At 31.0% G+C, this 6,207-nt stretch overlaps 1 pseudogene; it reads left to right on the forward strand.

Annotated features, from left to right (window-relative positions):
- The first annotated feature begins 1,118 nt into the window (after positions 1-1,118).
- On the forward strand, positions 1,119-2,401 carry LOC101555165 (mRNA cap guanine-N7 methyltransferase-like; annotated as a pseudogene).
- Positions 2,402-6,207: the final 3,806 nt, after the last annotated feature.

Consider the following 6,207-nt stretch of genomic DNA (forward strand, 5'->3'; position numbering starts at 1 on the left):
AGATAAAGATAATGCCTCTAATAATTCAACAGAACAGTCAGGAATAGACTAATTATCCTGCCTCTGGATCAGGATATGGCTAAGCCTTATGCTTAATTAGTACAAAAATATGCGTTTTTAGAACAATCTACATATTTTATGCTAATAACTCTGTACAAGGATGATTACACTTAGAATAAGAAGGGAAATTTGTTTTTCTCTTTCCTAGGATAATTACAGTGAACTATACACAGTGTAAAACAATAGAGGTCACCTTCCATTAGTAGTAATTTCTAAGTTTATCACTTCTGAGACTTCAAATTTGAAATTAAAATATCAATTAATCAGATTAAATCAACTTAAAACAAAAGTGTATCTCAAGTATAAACAAAATATATAATTTAGTTAGTACTCTATAATATAAAATTATAGTGAACGTTAAGTGAAAGATATACAAATATAAATGTCAAAAAAGTTTAATAACTCATTAGCTATGAGGACACTTCTTAGCTATAACTAAAACCAAAAAGAAATCACATATGTTTCTGTGATAGCTTTTTGGAAACCTAAAATATATCTATGAACTTAAAATATTATGAAGAAAGAAACAAATTTGAGTAATGAAACTTCTTTTCAAATGAGAAAAAAAGGCATGTCATTTGATTCTTTTAGAAAATTGTGAATGTTTATGATCTCAGATTGTACTTAACTTACTTATCAATTCATAAGTGACTTTGAGTTAATAGTAACCAAATAAATTATTTGGTTCAGCATTATTATCTTATAGAACTGATAATATTTATTTAGAAGTTCAGTGTTATTAAATTATGATTCTCCATTAAAAATAAAAAATGTTGAATGTTGTACATTTGGAACTTCTTGTTGAAATCATAATAAATTTAATATGATGATTTGCACCATTGATATTTGAATGGCACAACTAATTAATTAAATGTAATTGTCAATTAGGTATTACTATATTCCTAGAGATATTTACATGACTTGTTGTAAAGTAATTTGAAGGCCAAAATGTAGGAAGCAGATTGTGTCCTTTAATAACCAAATCTATAAGGTGAAATCAAATGGTCCATCTATGTTATAAGGCTCATGAAGTTTTGACATCTTGTAAAATAATCAAAATGGAATATGCTACAAATGCAGAAGAATGTGATAGCATCTCACTTGAAGAGGCCAAAGTATCATTAGATTCAGAAACAATCTTCCTTCGACATTAATGAAAACACGTGTAGTACCTTGTTTCTTCAAAATAATCCTTCCTTTATGCATGTGTGCACAACAAGAAAATGAAAAATGGACTCTGAAGGTGATTGTGCACATGAAATTTCTATCTGTGGGGAAGAAGACACTCTGTCCAAGAAAAGAAAGTTAGAACCTGAAGTTGTCTGAGACAAAAAAGTTTCTGGTGATGATGAAGGTATTTCAAAGGAAAGAAAATGGAACCTGATAAATTACCAGAAGAGAAACTTACTGGATATGGGACTCAGAAAAATAGAAAAAGAGAAGTTGAGGATATTCCTGAAAAGCAATAACTTGGAAGTAGTCACAGCTCAGCCGTTGTTTCCCAGCACAATGAATCGCAGGAAGTTGATTTGGAAAAACATAGTGAAAGTCAGAATTTTTACCTGAGAAACTTTAATAACTGGATAAAAATTTCCATCTTTGGGAAATTTTTAGAAAAAATGGATGTGATAGAAAATAATAAGCACATGACATCACTGTTTTGTACCTGGAATTTGGTAAAGGTGAAGATTTGCTCAAGTGGAAAAGGGAAGAATTAAGTAGCAAGCTAGTCTGTGCTGATGTTTCCAGTAAACAGTGTCAATGGAGGTATGAGGAAATGCAAACTAATCATGCTATTGAAAGTGTTAGACTGTTATAACTGCTAATTAATCAAAGAAACATTTGATGGGCAACTTTTGTGACCCAGAAATGTCCTTTGACATTTGCAGTTATCAGTTTGCCTTTCATTACTCATCTGAATCATATGAACATATTGGCCTGATGTTCAGAAATGCTCATCAAAGATTTAACTGTGAAGGTTATTTATTGGTACTACTCCCCAAAGTATTAAACTAATAGAACATCTTGAAGTTTTAGAAGCAGAGTCATTCAGAGATGAAATATATGCTGTGGCATTTCAGAAGAAAGGAGATTATCCTTTATTTGGCTGCAAATATAACTTCCACATACAGGGTATTATTGATGTGCCTGAGTTCTTGGTTTATTTTCCATTGTTAATTGAAATGGCAAAGAAATAAAATATGAAACAAGTCTATAATAAAACATTTCTGGAATTCTAAGAAAAGATTAAGAACAATGGAAACAAAATGCTGTTGAAATGGATCAGGCCCTGGAGTCACTTTCTGCAAATAAAAATTCTAAACAGTCTCTGAGAAGGTAGATGATTATCAACCTATCAACATGTAACAGAATAAATGAAGAAGGGTCATGTAAGGGAACAGAAATTGAATAAGAATGGGAAGCTACAAGTATTTACTTGGTTGTTGCATTTTAGATGCAGCAGTGAGACCATGTTCTGTAGCACAGGAACAGCTATTCTATTTCATCCATATTGAAATGATCCATCTGAGGTACACTTGACAACTTTCTTATTGGTTTTAATTATTCGAAATCTTATGGATGCTGCCAGAAACCTCTTTTTATAAATTAAGTATTTGCTGTGAGAGATGAATTTTGTTGTGTGGTTATGAATTGGAACTTTCATCTTTAAGAGTCTTTTATAAATACTGCATAAGAATCCATTTGCAACTACTTTTCTCATTAGCTCATAAAATTTATGACATATGAAAGTTGCTGAACTCTTTCTGCAATGCTCTGATTTTTTCAATGTTTGTTTCCAGTGTTAAATTTAAAGTAGTGGTAGAATTGATGAACATAGTTGTCTTCAGGTGCTTTTTCTCATTTCATTTGCTAATATGTTGCAGTTCTAGAACTAGACAAAAAAATTTAGATGCAAATGTAGAATTGCTTTAAATTATTAGTGTTTTCTCTTAATAATTTCTTATCATAGTTATTAATAATAATTATTAATATTAAAATGTATAGTTGTTCTTCATTGAGCAAAAATGCCACAGTTGCTTTGCTCAAGAATTTGCTCATTAGAGAAACCCTGTAAATCCATTGCACATATTCGTCTGATTCATGGAATAGCTCAGGAGGATATGATTGTATAAGAAGCTGAAAGATGAAGTTTAGGTTACTTCTCTCTCATGTAAGATCTAGGTTCCTCTCACTACCTACTATTAAATCTGTTGTTTTAGATTGTTTACCACCTTTAACCAAAATGTAGCCATTATCTATTTCCCTGGTTCCAAGTATAACTACTTTCAAGTATAAGTACTTTCAGCAGTTGGAGCCAACATCTCTACACCATTTAGAATTTGTATGTACCACTTCAGAGCTGTTAAGAATTGTTAGTCCTGACATGTCAACTCTTAGAAAATCGATACCTGGGTAATCAGCTCAATTCTGAAAACTGACACCTGTGTAAACTGCTGTCCTTCATACATATTACCATGTACAGACATGAAAGGAACAGAGCAATGATTACATATTTTTTCAATTGCTTTAATTACTTAATGAATGGTTAAAAAATTTCTATAATTAGTGTACTTGTTTAAAAATTATAGTCAGTTTATTTAGGTTATCTGTCCATGGAGTTAGAGTAGCAAAGTTTAACAAGAGAACACTAGTTAGCTAATTTCTAATCCCTCTTCACCCCAATTTCCAAGCAGGTAACAGTTTACAAAAGTTGTTTTTGCTTTTGTGGTCGTTTGACATAGGAATCTGGGGAAATAATATATTTGAATTTCATATTTTGGTACAAGTGCTCTGTTAACATCTACACCTAAATTTACCGAATCAAATTTAGTCTATGCTTGGTGATAATAGCAGTGGTGTATGTGATGGGGGTATAGGGTGGAGGTGTGTTTTCTACACATATCACTCACTATTTGGCAGAGACAAAAGGTGAAAGTAGGTATGGAAGAGTAGCCAAGGAAAGAGAGCCTAGAGAGAAGGAGAAAAGGACTTTTTTTCTCTAGTTGAAAGTGATTAGCAAGGCAGAGGTAACTCCATTTATTTTAAAGATTTTTGTTGATGTGTAATACACACACATGAATATATGTATACATACATATATGTATAAACAGTTCTACATGCATATATGTATAAACAGTTCAGTGAAGTTTTATTTAAGAAATGGAAAATAATGTATAAAGTCAACATCCACTTAAACAAACTTACCCGCACCCAGAAAATGACTCGATGCTCCCTTCTAATCACTATTTCCCTATGGTAACCACTATTATGCTGACTTCTAAGCATCTATTATTTTTGTTTATTTTTTGCACATTAATATGACTGGAATCAAACAGCATGTATTCTGTATACATGTATATGTACAAGGTTCTTATGACTATATAGTATTCCATTATGCAAAACAAAAATGCATTGCCCTCATCCTCATAAAATGGTTCATCTCTCAAATAATTGAAAAAAAAATACATTATATAAACAAAAGTTTTAAATTTGGTTAACTGCTTCATTAATTAGCAACATATAATGTCTCCCAACTTAACTGTTATTCATGTTCTTTGATGCCCTTTAGCATTGCTTAATCATATACATCAAAATTTAAGTGTTGTTTGAAGATGACATTTTCTTTGGAGAAAGCTGAAAATTAATTTCATTTGAAAACATGATAAAGAGAGAAAATGATGAAAAAAAGATCAAACTGAGAATTGTTGGAAACTCTACAAGATACTGTTTAAAGAAAAGCCTATTATCCTTCTGGAAATATTTGTCTAACTATGTCATTTCAGGACAGCTCCCTGCCACATATGTAGTTTAGTTGGAAACTGTGCTCATTTTTGCACTGTCAGGATCAGATCACTTTGTACAGTTTACAACGTGGACAGCCCCAGAGGGGAGAGACAGCCCAGTTTTTAACTTTCTGGTTTTGCTTGGCTAATCTTAGCTTAATACTGACTGTAATAAAACTTGGATTATCCTCGCATTTAGAAAAAAAAACCAAAAAAATCACATTAAAATACATCTTTTAGTAGAAAGAAACATGAGATTCTATTCACATAAGACTAGTGATAATACACCATATTCTAACTGCCATTCCTACCATCTCATTTGAAGACAATATAGTTGAAGGGCTCTTATGTTTCTTTTTTCATTCCAAAGAATATCATCATATTATTATTTCTTTTAAAACTTACTTTGGGAGTCAGAGAAATAGTACAGAGGTTAAAGCGCTAGTCATGCATGCTTATCTTTTTTAATTTCCCTTGGGAGTGAAAACTTGGGCATCCTGAGAACTTTTTGGGAGTCCCAAAAATATAGTTCCTTCTAAAAACAAAGATGTTTTCTGATCTAGTCTTATAGAACTGTTCTTAAAATTATTTTATGACACATGCAAGAAAGTACAAAATTTTATATTCTTGTTTCTGCCTTTGACTTAGTTTAAGACTATTGCTAAATATTGGTTTTGATAGTTTAAAAATGTGAGTCTACTCTTAATGGATATACTGAAAGAGATATTATATAAATAATATGTGTCAAACAAATACACAATAGTAAATAATTTAACTAAAAATAATTACCAGAATTTCTTACTAAAAACCAAAATGCTTATTTAAGTCTTATGATCTGCTTAAATACATTAAATTGTAATTAAATTCACCATGTTAAATTAAGCTACTAAATAATAATAAATATGAAATAAATATTAAACAAAACTAAACTACTAAATTCAACATAATATATTAATGTTAAATAATACTGTGGTTGGAGAGAGCATAGAAGTTAAGGTGATTCCTTCACATGCAGTCAACCCTAGTTAGTTCCCCGTTACCATTTGTAGTCCCTGAGCAATATACAGGGTGTCTCTTCTTAGCACAGAACCAGCAATAATTTCTGAGCACCACCATGTCTTTCCCCCACAAACTTAAGTGAAAATGAAAATAGATTCTGGAACTAAACTTTCAAGATTTCAATCTTGGTTCTACCAGTTACTGATTATGTGATCTTTGTCAAATCATTTTATTCATTTGTAAAATATAAATTAGTACATTCTCATAAATTTGTGTGGAGTATTAAATGAAGGTTGCATATATACTTATATATCAAATTCACATATATTTCACTGTATCACTGTCATCCCATTGTTCATCGACA

The sequence above is a fragment of the Sorex araneus genome, chromosome X (genome assembly GCF_027595985.1).
Source record: "Sorex araneus isolate mSorAra2 chromosome X, mSorAra2.pri, whole genome shotgun sequence".
Taxonomy (NCBI): domain Eukaryota; kingdom Metazoa; phylum Chordata; class Mammalia; order Eulipotyphla; family Soricidae; genus Sorex; species Sorex araneus.